Consider the following 20749-nt stretch of genomic DNA (forward strand, 5'->3'; position numbering starts at 1 on the left):
CAAACAAGAGAACTTAGAAGGGCATAAAATAGAAAACAACCACTAGGGATATAATCAAACCAAAACCAATTGGTGGGCTGCATGAATCTATGCCAATTAAGTTTTGATGGCTCTCATGAATCACAATGTTGATATTACTGATCTGCTCTAAGAATAGGTGTAAGCTACCAGTTGTCCATTCATGCAAGCACTTGAAGAAAGATGGGTATCTGCAAGCTCAAATAGCAACAATTACAAACCTCGATGATGAGCAAATTCAGTGCCATCATATAGTGTTTATGCTTCCCTTCATCTCAGCATCCCCCCTTGGATATGGTTCCCCAATGGCTCTTCTGTAAGAACTCCAATGTTTAGGGACATAGATTTCTTGGCCTGAATTTCACTTCATCAACTACAAGCCCAGTTAGCAAATCACATTGGAAGTAAGGGGGAAGGGGCAATCGAAAGAAACAAGGAAAAAGGGGAGGAAAAGCCCAAAACCGGATAGCCAAAACCATGTAACCAACCAAATGTTCTTCCATACTCTATGCACCAGTTATGCAAGCATCAGATGTGGCATGAAAATGTTACTAGTTATGCATATATGAGAATGAAAAACACAAGGTAGCTGTGGTGAATCAGTTTCTGCTATCTTATAATATATATGTATGTGTATGGGGTGCATAGATACCAAAGTAGTTTATGCATTCACACCCCACAAAACAATGTTTGGCTGGTCAAAGTACACAGGCGACTAAAGTCTAGACTAACAATTCTATGTTGGAAGTCTATGTCGGAACACTTTCCATTCACATTTCTGGATTTCAACCTTGGACTGACTTACATAAGGAAACTATACAAACTTGCTCAAAGGGCAACCATCAATTGTATGGGTGATATGGGTTGAGAAATCAAAAGTTCAGATTCCCCTGAATACTCATCTGAATCCAACCCCCTCCCCCACCAAATATATACAGAAATCCACTGAGAGAAACTTGTATTCCAAATGGATTTTTTTTTTTTTTGTATTCCATAGACTCCTAGTTCTCTGTTCCTCAAAGGGAATAGAAACACAAAATCCAGTGGCAGCTTGAGATGAATTTTGAAGTGTCATGCGAAAGAAGTGTTTGAAATAAAATGAGGTGCTATAGCTTACCTGCAAGGTCTGATAACTCAGTGCGTAACATCTCCTCGGGTCTCTCCTAAAGTATGCATCATCAATTATAAAAGAAAATAGTGCAAATGCAGGAATACTAATCCACCTTCAAATTCCAAGATCAAAATAATCATCAGGTTCAATAGCACAGTATATACGGTTTCCAAAATGTCAGAAACCAAATAAAAATGTCTATCAAACCAAATTTGCAAGTCATCATGGAGACCATAACTGGGGTACCATCCATGCGTATGCGAGAGAGAGAGAGGGAAGGGGGGTTTGAAATGGTAGGGGGCCCAGTAGTCTTGACCACATCCAGAAGGTAGGGAGTAAAAGTAATTCGGCCTTAATTGTTGATTCACTGGTCATACAAGCACCTGAAGATTGAACAATGGGAGGCCCAAACAGCCTCTAGGATGAAACCCGTTCCTAATTGAAACTGAGGTGTAGAACTGCACGAATTGGGTGCCTCGGTCAACAAGCTCTGTGTTCCTGTCCGCCACCTTTCTCCAAGAGCCATACAAGGAGGTTATTGCTCATAAGGAATGTATAAAGAGTGGATGAATCAACATCAAATAGAGGAAAAGAATTTTCTTTTCAGCAATATCGTGATAAGAGCATACCTCCACAAAAATCTGCAGATCTCCCCAATCTTCCAACTTCAGCACCTTGTGATCTTTTAAGAACATTAGTACATGCTCTTCAAAACTTTTTTGAACAAGAGTAGATAACCTACAAAATGAAACATAGATAATCAACCAGAAGTTTATCATAGGATATCCACCGAGGCACAAGTTATCCACATCCAAAGAAGATTTAGAAAACAACAAAAACAAGCCTTAATCCCACTAGAATACATGGATTCTAACTTGCCAATTACATCTACTCATAACCATGTCTTTTGTAAAGCCACTACATCCCATGTCATACAGAAGAGTTTTTTCTGCCAAGTTTTTCTAATCTTCCTCTACCTGTTTTACTACATACTTCTTCCATTCCATCCACTCTCCTCACATACCCATCTCTTACTCTTATTTTTAACTTCTTACATGTCAATAGAAGCCACTCCTAGATAATCGTGTTTCTAATTTTCTTTTCTTGTATGGCTCACATCAACCATAACACCAAAGAAGTAGGGAGATGTATCCAAAATATAGTCAAAGAATTTTCAGCAGCAGTTTCAGGATAAGAGATAACAGCAGCATTGCTCTCTAATGAGCTGATATAGAAAGTTCCATAGGTGAGATTGTATATGGTTGCTTCTAGTTCTTTTTAAGCAAGAAAAGGAAATAAGAGGAAAATGCTCTCAATCTCAAGGCCTTTTTTTGACTAAAAGTTTGATTTTAGAAATGGGGAAGCACTACCACCTAGAATCCAGGACCAATGGAGTTCCATGGAATAACAACCTTGTGGAGGTCATTGGTATTTGGGCAACAATATGGGAGTGTCAAACTTTTCATAGAAAGTAACACATACAATTACAGGTAGCAGCAGGAGACAACATGAGAGAGACTTAGAAAAGAAAGGGCAAAGCCAAAATTCCTGAAATTCTTCACAGCAGCAAAACATATAGGAAGCGTGCCCAATAAATGAATGCCCAGGTAAGTCAAGTCCCTTACACATTTAATCCCACCCTTAAATGCAACATTCTAAAATCAGGAGGTTGAATCTTACAGGAGTCAGCCAAGTGCCAGCTGTAATGTTTCCTTTTCCAGACTACTTACTATAATAAGAGGGTTGAAATTCCATGAGCATGTCTTCAAGTTTTGGCGAAGCCCTTTTGGGGTAGGTGTCAACATGATGCTGAAGCATATATATTTTTCATAATCCTCCAAAGAGCTTTATCTTCATTCCATGATGAGAAGGTTGCATTTGAAAGCATAGGAGGCAACTCGGAGGTTGGTTTAGGTTGTCAAACAGCACAGACTCGCCTAATTTAACTCGAAACTTTATTTTGAATGGAGCCATGAATAAAAAGTTCCAATAAGCAGAACCTAATACATCAGGGATTAAAACTTCAACAGTTGGGAACCCAACTGTAACAAGCAAATGATAAATTTGACTTACATTTTTATGATTATCTAGAATAAATATAGTATATTTTAAGTTTTAATGATTAAAAATAAGGGTAGAACAAACAACCTGCTAAATCAGTTACCTCGCAAGAACTGTACCATTATTAGTCTGTAATACCATACATTGCATCAAGAACAATCTCAGTTCGGGTTACAATTCGATTCAGGTTATCAGCACTACTAACTGAAACCTAACTGAGATCCTCGGTTTTTAAAAAAAATGAAAACTGAAACTGAATCAAGTTTGATTTAATGCATTTGAGAATGCCATGCAAGTGATGTAAAAATGTCAAAATCAACCCAAGCATTATGCGGGCTCATTAGCTAGTGGTTGAAATTCCATGGCACATGTCAAGCTAATTAACTTCAAATTTACATAGACAAGTTTAATTAAAGGAAACAAATTAAGTATAGAGCATGTGGTCAACTTTGTTACTCCTCATAGATCAAGATATCAAGAAAATAAACCAAAGATGTGCAATCAACACAATCTAAAATTTAGATGCTATCTTTGTTTAATCTAGATTGATCTCAGCATGAATCCATATCTCTCCGTTGAATTAGAAAAAGTAAAAACTTTTCAATGTCAATAGATTTTACATCAAACAAGAAAATGGGGACAACACTACCTAATAAATATTTTCCTATGCATATATAGAAAAAGAATATTTCTTCAAACAATTAATTCAACCTCCGAATCTGAACAAGACTTTCACAGTAGGAGAAGATCTGATCTGATGGTAATTGCCTAGAAATTTCTTGACTTCTTTGGTAACAGGTCGGAATGACAATAGGTTTTCAGGTCCAAGCATCACAGCATAAAGGACCACTAATTCATCCTCATCATCCATCCAAACCTCAATTGGCTCAGTTGTAATTAGTGGCAAAGGGCCAACAGATAGTTGTTTACTCCAAGAGTAATTTGCACCACCACCGCCATGTTCATTCATCATCCACATGTCAAACTGATCATAAGGCTTTTTGAAAACAAACATTGCACTTGAGCCTTTGAATACATCAAGAAGGATCACAAAGCCATAAAGATTGCATGGCACCTGAATTTCTTTTTTAACTCTTCACCTATATCAAAGCAAAGCAAGCGTCGTAGTCTTTCCTCCTCAAGAAAAAGTAATTCCATCCAGCAAATGCATCATTTGACAAGAATTGATTCATAATAAGGTAGTCCGTGTTCAAATTGGAGATTCAAGTTGATCATTCTTTAGGAATTACTACTCACCGTGAATATGTTAACTCAAGCAATATCTCTATCATCTTGCCTTAATGTGATTTTCAACACCTTTTAATCTTTTCTTTTTGAGTCAAAAACAAATCCTGGCACAAGGGTATAATTCTCAGGTTCCACAGTGCTTAGTTCCCTTGATACGTTAACTTTGGAAGACACTCAAACTGTCTAGTTGTTGGGTTCCACATGTTGTAGGAATTAAGGAAAATTATAAAAAACAATAGAGGAAGACAAAATAAGAATGGAATATTTGTTAGGCAAGGCGTTTCCAGAAAACTATCTTTAGGATAGTAATTTCCCTACTTAGGTGCAAATGGTTGATAGAAATTCTACCCCCAGGATACAATGCCTAATTTTAAGAAATCAAAATTGCACTTTTTGATTTCTTCTATCATCAAGAACTCAACCCAACAATGAGGGAATTGAGAGCAAATAGAGAGATAGATAATAGCAAATGAATGAATAAGAATAGATGGCTTGAAGTGTCTATCTTGCACCCCAAATGTCCACACTATTTATAGACATAGAATGGGTGCTACCAATAGACACAACTTAAATTAAAAAGCATAATTTATTTGAAAGATCATGACTATTAGGAATAGTCTTATGCATTGGAGAAGCCACATCCCTCCAATTTAAAGAAATGCCCCTTGAAATAAAAGACACATTGGTTCAAATTCTAGCCGTTGGAATTCCAACGTTCGGATCAAAAGTCGACTTCTTGAAACCAAAAGTCGACTTCCAAAGGCCAACAGCCAACTTTCGCAAGCCTTTAGCCAACCTAGCCAAGAGCTATTTCAACAGCATTTCCAACAGTCGACTTTCACTCCCTGAGAGTCGACTTTCACTATAAACACTTTAAAAAACATAAAAATAACAAGAATATTATTATAAAATAATACTAATATATACACTTATATATAACAATCCCTCACTTATTATCTAATAATAATATTAGAAAAGAAGAATAAAAATGAGAAAACTCAAAACGAAAGTTGTTGGGCATTTGTGTAACACATAACTAAAAGTGGCCAAGGCTTGAACCTTTAGAATGAATATGAACATAACATTCACATTCGTGCTACACACGAGTTCTTTGATTCTGCAATGGCAGCACATTTTTTAATGGGCCTTGCGCTTCATCCCAATTTGGCAAGTACTTTTGGATTTCACCAAAATCCTCAGAAAGCGGCCTCTCACTTTCCTACTTGCATAGGCAGTCTCATAAGGAGTGTCCACAACTGCTTTATCACCCCACTATAAGCTATGAGAACTATTAAGAACTAAGTTCAATCTTCTCATTGTGGAGAATCAAAAGTGCATATAGCCAAACATGAGACATTAAAGGAATAGGGTTTACACATATTCATTTCACCCCCACTATTCCTTAAACATATTATGCACTTCAAATGTAACCTCAACATTACATTTGAAGGATAATTCTTGATTGGATTGCCCTTGAACTCTTATACACATGAATTCTCAATAATAATCAACATTCATATGAAAGAGTAGGATTCAAACAAAACCACCTCTTTAAATTGTTGATAGTCCCATGTTCCTCATGGCTTTTAAAATTTTCTCACCTGACAAAGGCTTTGTAAGAGAATCTACTAGCATTTGATCCATTGGAAGATACTCAATAGATAAACAACAACAACAACATATCCAGCCTTTATCCCACTATGTGGGGTCAGCTACATGAATTCTAGACTTCCATGTATTTCTGTCTTTTGTCATATCTTCATTGATGTCCATACACTTCATATCAAACTTTAATATTTCTCCCAAAGTCTTCTTAGGTCTGCCTCTACCTCTTTTTTTGACTAATTGTTCCATTTCATCCACTCTCCTCACAAGAGCGTCTCTTGGTCTCCTTTTCACATGACCAAACCATCTTAGTTTAGTCTCTCTCATCTTCTCCTCTATTGGCACTACTCCTACCTTATTACGAATAGCTTCATTTCTAATTTTATCTTTTCTTGTATGGCCGCACATCCATCTTAACATCCTCATCTCCGCTACGCTCATCTTTTGCTCATGCTGGTATTTGACTGCCCAACATTCTGAGCCGTACAACAAAACTGGTCTTATAACTATTCTATAGAATTTTTCTTTCAGTTTTAATGGGATTTTACCATCACATAACACCCCCGATGCATTTCTCCATTTTAGCCAACCTGCCTTAATTCTATGTGTGACATCCTCGTGAATTTCTCCATCTTTTTGAATCACTGATCCCAAATATCTAAAATGATATTTTCTTTGTAAGATTTGGTCTTCCAATTTTATTATAACATCCTCCACTCTTGTATTCTTACTAAATTTACATTCCATATATTCTGTTTTCTTTCTGCTTAATTTAAATCCCTTAGATTCTAAATTGTTTCTCCATAACTCAAGCTTAGTGTTCACTCCTTCTTTTGTTTCATCCACCAACACTATGTCATCTGCAAAAAGCATACATCATGGCACCTTTGTCTAAATATCTTTAGTGAGTTCATCCATTACTAAAGCAAATAAGTATGGACTTAGTGCAGAACCTTGATGCAATCCTATTATAATTTTAAATGGTTAAGTATCCTCTCCGCATGTTCTAATCCTTGTCTCTGCACCATGATAAATGTCCTTAAGGGCTTGTATATAGGCTATTCGGACTCCTTTCTTCTCTAAAACCCTCCATAATACTTCTCTAGGGACCCTATCATAAGCCTTTTTCTAGATCTATAAACACCATATGTAGGTCCTTCTGATGCTCCGATACCTTTCCATTAGGCGTCTCAGTAGGTATATAGCTTCCATTGTTGACCTACCAGGCATGAAACCAAACTAATTGTCCGAGACCTCTGTTTCTTTTCTGAGCCTCTGCTCTATTACTCTCTCCCAGAGTTTCATGGTATGGCTCATTAACTTAATTCCTCTGTAATTTTCATAGTTTTGAACATCTCCTTTGTTCTTATATATAGGGACCAAAGTACTCTTCCTCTACTCATCTGGCATCTTTTTTGATTTAAAAATCGCGTTAAATAATTTCGTTAGCCAGGAGATACCCTCTTCTCCCATGCATTTCCATGCTTCTATTGGTATATTATCCGGTCCCACCGCCTTATGATTTTTCATCTTTTTTAATGTTTGTCTTATTTCATTTGGACTTATGTGTCGATAAAATGTATAGCTCACATTCCCTTCGGAGTTACTAAGATGTCCCAACCTAACTCTTGTGTCGCCATCATCATTGAATAATTTTGTGAAATACTCATTCCATCTCTCCTTAATCGCTCCCTCATTCACTAACACATTTTGATTTTCATCTTTTATGCATTTCACTTGATTTAAATCCTTTGTTTTTCTTTCTCTTGCTTTAGCTAATTTATATATATCCCTTTCTCCATCTTTTGTATTAAGTCGTTTATATAGATTCTCGCATGCTTTTGACCTTGCTTCACTAATAGCTTTTTTTGCTGCCTTTTTAGATTCTTTGTAATTTTTTTTATTTTTTTCATTATTGCACTGATATACAGCCTTATAGCAATTTTTCTTATTTTTAATTTTCAATTGTACTTCTTCATTCCACCACCAAGACTCCTTAAGGTTAGGGCTCTACCATTTGTCTCTCCAAGCACTACATTTGTTGTGCTTCTAAGGGCATTAGCCATTTCTCTCTACATTTGGTTCGTTTGTCCTTCTCCATTCCATTCCATTCTCTTCTACCCCTTAATTTTTCTTTAAAGATTAGTTATTTCTCCCATTTTAAATCCCACCACCTGATTCTTTGATTTTATTTTATGTGATTTTTTCTCTTCCAATTTCTTACTTGGACGTCAAGTACTAGAAGTCTATGTTGAGTAGTCAAACAATTTCCCAGTATCACCTTACAATCCCTACAACATACTCGGTCCTCTTGTCTCATGAGGAAGTAATCTATTTGGGTGCTTGATGTGACATTTTTATATGTGATTAAGTGTTCGTCCCCTTTTTTGAACCTAGTATTGGTTATGATGAGCCCATATGCCATTGCAAAATCTAGAATAGACTTATCCTCATTATTAATTTGCCCGAATTCATACCCTCCATGTACCTCTCTATGGCCGTTTCCGTCCCTACCCACGTGACCATTTAAGTCACCTCCTATAATCACTTTCTCTCCTCTTGGTATCATTTGTATGAGTCCTTCTAGGTCCTCCCAGAATTTTGCTTTTATCTCCTCACCTAACCCCGCTTGTGGTGCATATGTACTAAAGATATTCATAGTCATTCTTCCTAGAATAACCTTCACCATAATAATCCTATCCCCTATTCTCTTTACATCCACTACCTTATCTACTAAGCTTTTATCCATAATAATCCCCACTCCATTTTTTGCTCGATCATTTCCTGTGTACCATATTTTATATCCATTTTCTGGCAAAATTTTTGCTTTTTTCCCTACCCATCTCGTCTCTTAAAGGCACATAATATTAATATTTCTCTTAATCATCACATCTACCACTTCTATAGCTTTGCCTGTTAATGTTCCTATGTTCCATGACCCAATCCTTAATCTATGATTTTGTTTTTGGCTTTAACTTTGAATTTGATTTTTATTTTGATTTTGTTTTTGGTTTTGGTTTTGGTTTTGATTTTGATTTTGGACTAACTTCTTTACCCACATCCGTCCAAGCAAATGCGGGAACCCTTACTCATTTGTCACTACATCCGGGCGCCGATGCAGCGGCCCTATCTCACTTGACACTACACACGGGCAGTGTAGCGCGTCGCTATGAAGAGTTACGCACATGCCCAAACGATTTTTCATAATTTGTCTAGAGTTCATGTTTTGGATCCGACTAAGTTTTACGTTGGCTGTCGACTACCTAACACAACCCTCCTCCTTTATCCGGGCTTGGGACCGGCAGTGGATAACATCCCCAGGCGAAGTTTGGAAGATACTCAATAGATACTTTGCCTTTTTAACTGAATCATTCTTACTTTGAATCTGTTTTTGTCTCATTAACACAATCTATATTAGATCCAAAGATCATCAACATACAAAGTGATTAGAACTTTATAATCATTGGTGCATTTAAAGAAAACATAGTTTTCTACCTTGCTACATTTTAAACAAATAGATTTAATCTCTTTCTTAAACTTTACGAAATTTGCATACTTGAGCCAAATGCACCATCTTGCCACATACAAAGCAAGGTCCTCTCTTCTTCTTGTTAACACCTTCCTTTCTATTATGAAATTTATTGTTCTTGGATTTTAAAAATTTGGATGCGGAATTCTCAACATTATACACATTATCCTTATAAACAAACATATCGCTCATTCTAGCCTCATTCTCAATTTGAATATGTTGAAGTAGTTGATCCAAATTTAGAGACTTTGTCTTATGCTTTAACTTCTTTTGGTAATCTCCCCATGAAGGTGGAAGTTTACCAATAACAGTAGACACTTGAAAAGACTCAGAAATTGGTTCACCAACATCAGCACATTGAGAGGCAATTTCATTAAGTTCATTGACTTGATCTATAGCAGATTTAGAATCATTCATTTTAAAGTCAATGTACTTGTTAATTAGAAAGGACTTGTTACCAGCATCCTCATTGATATACCTCCTCTCAATAGCAGCCCATAATTCATAAGTAGGGAAGCATTTGTGGAAGATGTTGAAGAGTGCATTGGTTGAAGAGTGCATTGCTCATGGCATTGAGTATCATAGAACGACACACAAAGTCATCTTCCACCCATTTGTGTTGTGTAGGAGTGAGTGACCCTTCATTGCTCCCATCTTGTGGATATGGACATGTTAGGACATATAGGATTTTGGCCACAGTCAATTGATACATGATCTTCATGTTCCAACACTTGTAGTTCATTCCATTGAATTTCTCTAGTCTTTCCACTTCTTGAACTTGTGGCTTGCAAGAAGACTCCATAGGAATGTTACTATCCTAAACTTGTTGTAGGAATTAAGGAAAATTATAAAAAAACAATAGAGGAAGACAAAATAAGAATAGAATATTCGTTAGACAAGGTGTTTCCAGGAAACTATCTTTAGGATAGTAATTTCTCCACTTAGGAGCAAATAGTTGATAGAAATTCTACCTTCAGGATACAATGCCTAATTTTAAGAAATCAAAATTGCACTTTTTGATTTCTTCTACCATCAAGAACTCAACCCAACAATGAGGGAATAGAGAGCAAATAGAGAGATAGATAATAGCAAATGAATGAATAAGAATAGATGGCTTGAAGTGTCTATCTTGCACCCCAAATATCCACACTATTTATAAACACAGAATGGGTGCTACCAATAGACACAACTTAAATTAAAAAGCATAGTTTATTTGAAAGATCATAACTATTAGGAATAGTCTTATGCATTGGAGAAGTCACATCCCTCCAATTTAAAGACATTCCCCTTGAAATAAAAAACACATTGGTTCAAATTCTGGCTTTTGAAATTCCAATGTTTGGATCAAAAGTCAACTTCTTGAAACTAAAAGTCGACTTCCAAGATCAAAAGTCGACTTCCAGAGGCCAACAATCGACTTTCGCAAGCCTTTAGGTGACTCAGCCGAGAGCTATTTCTGCAGCACTTCCAATAGTCGACTTTCACTCCCCTAGAGTCAACTTTTACTATAAACACTTCAAAAAACATAAAAATAACAAGAACATTATTATTAAATAATACTAATATATACACTTATATATAACACCACAACATGTAGTTCCCCTAATAACTTAAAAGGTAGACTAAGCCATTAGAAGACACAATATATGAGCCCCCTTCAAAATCTAGAATGTGTAGATTGGTGGTAGCTTTATTAATGCGCACAAAAATGATTGTGCCATCCTCAGTGGTGAAATCGCTATCGATTGAATGGAAGATAGAACCTTTCTTCTTGTCCCTGTTGTTATTGAGGTGAATAAAGGTATGGAAGATAGAACCTTTCTTCTTGTCCCTGTTGTTATTGAGGTGAATAGAGGTAGTTCATACCACCTTTTACACACACACCTAAATTGCATCAAAGACTTGATAGGTAATCTCGACGGGATTTTGATGATCACATCTTTTGGTAGCTCGCATTGTTGCATGGCCGCGGTTGTCTCACTGCAACATATCATAGTAGGGATTTCTCCTTTTCCTTCTTCAGTTGGGTATGTAGTTGTGTTGTTGCAGAACACACTTTAATCATTTTGCCCTTCTAATATATAAAGCAAAATCATGTATATATAGATGAATATGCCAAATCCTAAATCAATCCAAATTATTTCCTTTTGTATCAGTTTTTAAATAACTAAACTAACAACACTGATTTATTTTCCATTAAGCTTTCATACAACCACTTGAGCCCAATAAGTTATATAATATAAACACCAAAGTTTCACCCTAATTACCCATTTCATGAAATCTTTATGGGACAAATTGTCAAATTGAAGCCTCTTGTTAAGACAAATAGAAATTCCCTTATAACTCAAGAAGGAAAAAGAAAACATAAGGAAAAACAAGGGAAAAAAATCCCATTTCACTCACTAGTTTTCCCAGAGGTTGCTTCAAGAAGTGCTCCAGGACATGTGGTTGTTGCAATGTAACAATGCAGGAGCAAGTCAGTTCAATCCACCAAATAAAGCTTTGAGCTCAAAAAAGTTTAATCAAAAACTAAAAATGTAGTAGTTCTGCGCGGTTGGTGTTTTTGTTTTTCTAAAGTTGGTGCAAGAAATCAAATCACATACACAAATTGAAGAATGATATAATAAAATTGAAGCAAAGTGGAATTTAAAGAAAACAAACACGAGTGTGCGTGCACAAAGGGAGAAGAATGAAAAAGAAAAGCATAACGAGAAAAATAGAATTGGATCACTTAATGTGAAGTTGAATCAAATTTGAGAGAAGATTGAAGAACAAAGAAAAAATCTACAAAAAGAAATCCAAAAGTGACACCAAGTGTTAGCGGATCGAGTCCATGGGTGATTAGCTAAACCTGCAGCTAATGCCTTCAAAGACTTCCATCCTTGCCGACCTATGTTTAGGCTAGGACTAGGGCTCGTTAAAGAGAACCCTTCGATCTCTTGCACAAAAAATATGCAGAAAAAAAGAAGAAGTTTATTTTCTGATTCCTTGCAGCATTTACAGGAGATTATTTATAAGAAAGCCCTAGAAGACTCCTACTAGGATACTGCACCTGCTAGCAACCACCTTTTAAAAAGTCTCCTATCACACAAAGACTCCTACTATTAATGATAAACTGAAAATTGACAAAATAGGAATAGGAACAAGAATAACTCTAATCTTCCTTGACCAAGAATAGGCATAACCTATTCAGTTTTCTACTTAATGTTCCGACACTTATAGGTGTTATGAATTGGAGGTCCAGGAATCTCGACCATAACATCACCCCCTGTTTCGGAAATAGGCTGGTCCTCAAGCTGAAAAGAAGGAAAGTTAGCATTAAGAACTGCCTCTTGCTCCCAAGAAGCTTCAACCGGAGAGAGATCAACCCAATGAATTAGGAATTCCCTGGTACCATTCTAGATTTGCGAACCCAATACAACTTTTGGGCGAAAGCTGGGTTGTGCCTAACATGGCGGAAGCGTAGGTGGCACTGTAGGTAAGCCGCCATGGAAGCATTTCAGGCACGAAACATGGAAAACAAGATGCACCTTGATGTCTGCTAGCAGGGATAGTTCATATGCTACGTTGCCAATGCGGCGGAGCACACGAAAGGGTAAATAGAAAAGTGGGGATAACTTCCAGTTGGTATGAGAAGTTATCGAAGTTTGCCTTAAGAGTTGCAGCTGCAATAACACCCAATCTCCTATAACAAATTAGATGTCCTGATGTCGCTGGTCAGCTTGCTTCTTCATGGTAGCTTGAGCTTGTACCAAGCAGTTCTTGAGGGACTTGAGAACTATATTGTCATGTAAGGGGCCATTTGGTTTATGGATTTTTAATTTTTTCTGTTGTAACCTTTGTTGTTATAAGTTTGTTACGAATAGGAAGTAGCCATGTGAAAGTGGTTATAGTATACTAGATGGTTGTTATAACCATGGAAAAGTGTAGAATATGCCTTGGCAAGGATCCTCCCTCCCGACATTTTGTATAAATCCCCATTGATCCTTTCGAATTGGGGCATCCAGAAATTGAATCTCTCTCTCTCTCTCTAAATTCTGCTCTATGTTCTTCTTCTCTCTACTTTGTACCTTCCTAATTCGTATCGGGTTAGGAAGAAGACCATTGTTAGGCTTAGGCCGTGACAATTTTGGTATCAGAGATTGATTCTCGGTCGTAGCTCTTAAGAAATTGGTCAGATGGCAGAGGGAACTCACATGAAAAATCTCGAGTCATAGCTGCAGCAATTTAGCTCGACTGTGACTGAATTCCAAAACATAGCCGATCAATTGGAGATCGATTCTACACAGAATCATGAGGCAATCATGGCGATGGATCGCAAGCTAGATAGTTCAATGGAAGGATTGAAACAGAGGTTAGATGGGGCTTTGTCGCAGATGCGGGAGGAGATGGGAGTGTAGTTGCAACAATTCATTATGATGTTCACTCGTCGGAATTCGGTAAGGATTTCTCCCGATTTTTCTCTTAGGGAGAGAACATAGTGTAATACCCCGAGAGCCCAATGTCAAGTCCAAAAAGGGACTCTAGAGAAGCTAGTATATATCGAGGATAGTAAGGAAGGAAACAACACTAACTGGATACCTTTTGGGCTGAATGTGGATAAAGAACTCGCGGGTTAAGCGTGCTCGAGCTATGGTAGCTCAAGAATGGGTGACCCCTGGGAAGTTTGCGTAGGCCCATCAGGGTAAGTTGATCTGGTCCTTCCTATCGCTCGATGCAGGATGTTACACATAACCTATATTACTTGGGAATAGAATGAATTGTATGACCAGAACCTTTGAAATTGAGGTGGATTCGGGGGAAGAAGGAGAAGCAATGATGGATAGGAGACAGGATGGCCATGCAAAACCTCATCAACTGGGGTTCCCCATGCCCCAGATGGAGATCCTAGTGTTTGAGGGGATCAATCCCAGATGGCAGTTGAGAAAGTGTGAGAGGTTGTTTGTTTGGTATAACATACTCGAGGGACAAAGGGTAGCCTTGGCCATAACATACTTCAATGATGTGGTAGATGCATGGTTTCAAGGGTGGTCTAGAGTAAGACGGGACTATACTTGGGAGGAATTTGCTGAAAAAATTGTGTGAACGTTTCGATGAAAGGAGTATGATGGATGTAATAGAGGAGTTCAACAAGCTGAGACAAATTGGAGAAGTACGAAGGCTTGAGGAATTGAGGTCTTTAATAATCAACCACAATCCTCATTTTTTAGAGGCCTATTTTGTGTACAGTTTCATGAGTGCTCTTAGTGAAGAACTTAGACCAATGGTTAAAATGCTACAACCCTGAACAATAAAGCAGGTAGCTGAGAGTGCCCGCTTACAGGAGATGGTGGTGGTAGAGGCTCTAATGAGGAAGCAAAGGCAACAACAAAGGGGGGTGACTCTAGGAACAACCAAACAAGGAGGAATGAGCTATAATCAGGAGTTGGTGAAGGGAAGTACCAAGGTGAAGAGTTTGGGTGGACCAGGTTCAGGCCACAACAAAACACCACAAGGAGGAAAACTAATTGAGCACAGAAGACAAGCTGGGTTGTGCTTCAAGTGTAGGGATAAATATTTTTTTTTTATATAAATGTGGGGATAAATATTACCTTGGACACCAATGCAAACGACAATTACTACTCTTGGAAAGAAAGGATGGAGAGATGCTAGAGGAAGAAGAGGCTAGTGAGTGTGGAGACTTGGGGGAGGAAGACAATAGGGAGATTTCCATACATGCTTTGAAGGGGTTAGCAAATAACAAAATTATCAAGGTAGAAGATAAGGTGAGGGATTGCAGCCTCATGATCTTAATAAACAATGGGAGCACCCATAGTTTTCTAGATGAAGGCATAGCTAGTAGGTTGAAATGTCAACTCACAGGTACCTAACCCTTGAGTATGGTAGTGGCTAATGGAAACAGGGTGGTAAGTAAATCAGCATGTACGTGTTTTTGTTTGGAAATATAGGGGGTGGAATTTGAAGCTGATTTGAGACTCCTACAATTGGGAGGTTGTAACATAGTACTAGGCGAGGACTGGATGAAGGGGATGAGTCCCATAAGTTTTGACTTCAATCAGATAGAGATTTCTTTTGAGAAAGAATGGAGGAAGATGACTCTTACAGGAAGGAAATAGGCTAGGGCTTGCAAAATGATTACAGGAAGAAGGCTACAGAAGGTATTCAAGAGCAAGTGGAACTGACTAACATAGTTGTTCTCTATTGTAGTAATGGAAGGAAAGAGGTTGGGGCTCGTTCGAGTTTATTTGTTAAGGTAAATGAGTCAAACTTGAGCCTAATTTTGAAACTCCATTTGTAAATGAGCCGAGTTTGAGCTCAGTAAAGCTCTCAGCTTGTTGGCTCGCGAGTTGGCTTGATTAGAGGCTCACAAGCAGCCTGATTAGAAGTTTGTGATTAGCTCGTGATAACAGGCTCGTTTATAAATACATTAAGAAATTTATTCATAATTTTATAAATATATTATTTAACATATAGACAAACATATCATCATGATATTATTGTGGGTCTCTCTCTCCAAGAAAATCTTTGCATGTTCCTTTCTCTCTCCTTCCCTTGGCTGCCTATTCCTCTTCTTCTCCAACAGTCTATACATACATATATATATTAGAATATTATATCACTTAATAAATAGGTCTCTCTCTCCAAGAAACCCTAATGCCTGTTTCTCTTTCTCCCCTTCCCTTGGTCACATGTTCCTCTTCTTCTCCAGCAATCTACATTTGCTTGTTCCTTTTCCTCTCGCCGTTGCCCCAACTCTCACCGCCGACCGCCGTGGCATCCTTCCTCTTCGCCGCCTCTCGTCGTTGCTGCACACCCCTCCTTTTGTTGTTGCCGCCGCACAACCTCCTCTTTTAATGGTGGCAAGCCAAGCTCTAGCTCCAGTTCAAGCCTGAGCTCTGGTTTGCCGAGTCGAGCACAGCTGAGCTTAGCAAAGCTCGGCTCAATTGCAACCCTAGTTCATAGGCGGGCTCAGCTCAATTGCAACCCTAGTTCATAGGCGGGCATGGTGATGGCTTGCATTTGCAGGAATGTTAGGTCTTAGGTGTAGGTGCAGATCACTTCACCTGCTGTAGAATGGAAATAATAGACTTTTCTTCAATATTCATTTCTTATTTTTCTTGTTTTGCTATTTATACTTCTTCATAATTCATTTTGTTTGGCTAGAAACATGGAGTGTTTTATATGGGGAAGACCAATAAAAGAAACTACTACGCTTTTCCTTGTCAAAAGAACCATTTTGTTGCAATTCTTTTCTAGTAACGAAGTTAGAATCAAGATATATAAAAAAAAAAATGATTGTTGAGATAGATGTATACAAGTGTCATGAAATATCAAAACTGTTGCTTTTCTAATTTTTGTTTTTATTTTTTGTGGGTATCTGCATCAGGGAACATAGCAACATGGCAAATGAATTTTAATTGAAATTGGACTGTTATTCTCCTTTTTCAAAAAAAAAAAAATCCTTTATCTCCCCCCTTTTTTTTTTTTTGATCAATTTACAGATTATTCTTTCACCTCATTTTTTTCTCCTTCTAGTTTATTTTTATTCCATTTTCTCCTCCTGTTTTTTGATTTGTTTACAGAGTACGATAAATAATTTTCTAACAAATGGGTACTATTTGTTTCCTGCGAGGTTGCACTCATGTATCTGTTGAATTTTGTATTCATTAAATGACTTGGTATTTTTTATTTTTTCAATCTAGAAAAAGTAAGGCTGGCTGAGTCATGAATGAAGAAAGATTACTTCAACTAATAAAACTCTTATGTAAGGTGAATATAATCATTATATATTTTGATGTACTCTGTCACAGGCTTGGACTTTTTACCAACGACCGTGCGGCACTTGGTCGCAATTAAGTCAGCCTATCCTCCAAACAAGCTATAAATATAGCTAAAGAACTTTAGAAGGTAAGAGGGAATGTGGAAACAAATGAAGAACACTTGAAAGGAAGCTTGGAAAGCAAAGAACTTCTATTGCATTAAAGAATGCTTTACAAGGCTTCTGATTTTGCTTCATACCTACAAATAAATGCCTACTCTTATTTATAGCCTTTCACCTCCTCAATAAACGGCGGAGATCAATTTGATCCTATAGTGGTTATTGCTCCTCTAGAAGCTTCTCCCGAATCTAAAATATTTTACACAAATCTATAAGGTTTCATGGTGTTCTAGAACTTTTCAGAATACTCTAGACTAATCTAAACCATTATAGGCTAGTTTACACATTTCTAGAGCCTTCTGGAACGTTTCGCGGTATCCGAGAACATTCTAGAATTTTGAATCCTTTAGGGCATTCTATGCACTTTACACAATATACAACACCAATAAGGGTTTTGCCTAATCCAAACCTCCATCGAGCAAAATTGGGGCGGAATGTGACAACTCTCATTTGCTGCTTGATTTTTTTGCATATTGTAATTTTTCATCTCAAACTATAATACTTGCTCACCACTAATTATTCTTCCTTTTGTTTTTATTGTTATTTTTCCTTTTCTGTTGCTGCCAATTCATTCATATGCTCGATGATTTTGTACACCATGGCTCAGATCTGACATTGCTTCTCCAGAGAGCTTTTACTCTCCTCTGGGTCGCATATCTAGTCATTTACTTCTCTTTTCCCAGGAGAAAAATAAACAAATTCAATTTGAAACTTTAAATCCTTTCAATTTCATCTACCCTTCCCCTCCCCCCCCCCCCCCCCCCCCACTTTTTTTTTCTCTTTGCCCTCCAGGAATCTAGTCCCAAACGCAGTGTAGGCCATTCAACCATCGGTAGGACAAGGTCCTTGCTTCCAATTCGCCAAGCCTAAGATGATTTCAAATCCGAGTAATTTTCCGTCCGTCTTCATAAACACATTAAGCTCTTTTTCTTTCCCTTCTCACTGAGAATCAATCGATTAATCTGATAGTAGATTGTTTAGATACATTTATCTATAGTATAACATGCAATGTTGACCAAAATAACTTCGCACGATCAATAGGGGAGTTGCGAAAATAAATACAATCGGAAGGGAAGGTGTGGGAACACTGATCGTAGAATATAAAGCACGAAATTCAGTTCAAACACACACACGGAGAGAGAGAGAGAGAGAGAGAGAGAGAGAGAGACTAACTTAACCGAGGACTGCCGGCGATGACGGATGCTGGCGGCGAGCAGCAATGAAGAACAGCACTGCTCGGCGCAAGGGTCCGACGGTGGGGGGACGTGATGCAACAGGTTTGCTTAAACCATCCGGTTCGGTTGAACCGGTCAAGAATGTATGGTGAGCGGTTCAACCGGGTTTATAGCAAGTATTTCCAAAACACACTCAAAATTGATGTTTGAATGGATATATTAAAAAGACATTGCTACCCTTGAAATTTTGATTATTCTATTCTTAAGTAATCTAATTATCTCATTTTAAAGCCATGCATATAATATTATTAAATAATTTTGAGTAAATTTTTTTGTGACACTCGAGATTTAGTAAAAATAAATAAATAAAATTAAGACTTATGTGTTATTTTATCTCTAATTTTTTAAACAAGTTTTATCTTATCTATTTCCTTTTCAATTCTCTTTCTTCTTTTGCCATGAGCAAACAAGCAAAGTTATTATCGAGAGGAATGAGTGAAAAAAAAAACAAATAAAGAAAGAGAAATAAAAGATAAAAATAGATAAGAGAGCAATAGTCGTTATTATTATTAAAAATGGGTTGGATTGCATTGACCAAACTCATCAATGGATTCCTATTAAAACCTAGTCATCGAGAAGTTGATTGAGTTTAACGTGTATGTGTGAGTGAGTGAGTGAAAAATAAAATGGGGGAGAAAAAAAAGAATGAGACGAGGGAAGTTGTTCAAAGGCAACGATGATGGTGCCATCAACAACATTGTTTGTCATCGTCGTTATTGACAAGTATTTGTTGACTTGCGAAGATTACAAAATTCTAATCATTGCCATCGTCATTACCGACAACTATTTGTTGCCTTGTAAAGATTACAAAATTATAATTATTGTGAATCTCGCAACATGTCAATGATGATAACGAGGGAAGAAAAACATATTCCCTTATTCATAACTTCCGGAGCACCTTATCAAAAGAAATTAAAGAACTCATTTGGATTTAATCATTTCAAGACTAGCTACCCAACATCATCGTGACCAAAAGTCAAATGAGTTATTCAAATAATGACATGACAAACGAGCAAATGATGGTGTAAGTACTCGTGATATTTTTTATTTGATTTTGGACAAATTTGTTAACATTTGAAAAGTTTGTTAACGTTCGAAATTGGTTGACCGTGATTCGTTAGCTTGCATTAAGAGAATAAATACAAGTGCAAAAGAAAGAAACAAATGGAACAAATAACAAGTTGCACACAGGAAGATTTTATGTGATTCGACCGGAATGATGGCGTTTACGACTATTCTCTGATTATTTCGGCAGAATAACAGTATATTATTGTCCATACTTATATAATGGTTTTTGACCCCTATTTATAATGTGGGGTGTTTACAATTTGAATGAATTCTAAATATAGAAGAATTTTGCTTCATGGATGGCATTTCCTTATCATTTTTGAATTATCAAGAACGAACATTGTAATTTTAGGGATTTGATTTGCTTCAGACAAGGCATGTGGATATCACTTCCAATTATTATGTGGTCTTTCTGTTATGCGAGCTGAGCGATTCGACCAGCAAGTTGAAAGTATCGTTGGGACTTGGGAGCTCATTTGGTTATGTGGTATGAGCTTGGATTTTAACGATATATGATCTTGCTCTGACGATCTCGGCCTTTGGCCCATTTGGACTTCGGGAGATTGGGCCGGTCCTCTAGACTGCCTTCAACCCATAAAAAGTGTCCCGTAAAATATCCGTAATAATTAATATTTGGAAAATTTGCTCAAATGTTGTCAAATACATAATTCGTTAACGTCAAATGAGGTAAACTTATTTATTAGATAGTTTATTTTAGTTTATGACTAAATGAGTATCCTATCGTATACACATGTAAACACAAAATTAATATATTTCAAATAAATGCTCATTTGATATATTTTAACAAAATACGTTTTATTTTTTAATTTCTTAAGCAAAATTTAAGTATAAAGGGTTCTTGATATAGTCGTAAAAGTAATTTTTAAATTCACTATAAACATATAGATTAGGAGTTTAAATCTATTATAAAAGTC

General features: G+C 37.0%; 1 long non-coding RNA gene across 2 annotated transcripts; it reads right to left on the bottom strand.

Moving 5' to 3' along the window:
- Window positions 1-24: 24 nt before the first annotated feature.
- Window positions 25-18842, bottom strand: LOC127790504 (uncharacterized). 2 transcript variants are annotated; one of them, XR_008020788.1, is made up of 4 exons: window positions 18685-18842; window positions 1759-1867; window positions 1136-1638; window positions 25-391 (listed from the first exon to the last, which is right to left on the bottom strand). It is a non-coding gene; the product is annotated as an uncharacterized LOC127790504 (long non-coding RNA). The 2 variants fall into 2 exon arrangements; XR_008020787.1 differs by having other exon boundaries at window positions 25-1638.
- Between the last annotated feature and the right edge of the window lie 1907 nt (window positions 18843-20749).

This window comes from Diospyros lotus, chromosome 14 (genome assembly GCF_014633365.1).
Source record: "Diospyros lotus cultivar Yz01 chromosome 14, ASM1463336v1, whole genome shotgun sequence".
In the NCBI taxonomy this organism is placed as follows: domain Eukaryota; kingdom Viridiplantae; phylum Streptophyta; class Magnoliopsida; order Ericales; family Ebenaceae; genus Diospyros; species Diospyros lotus.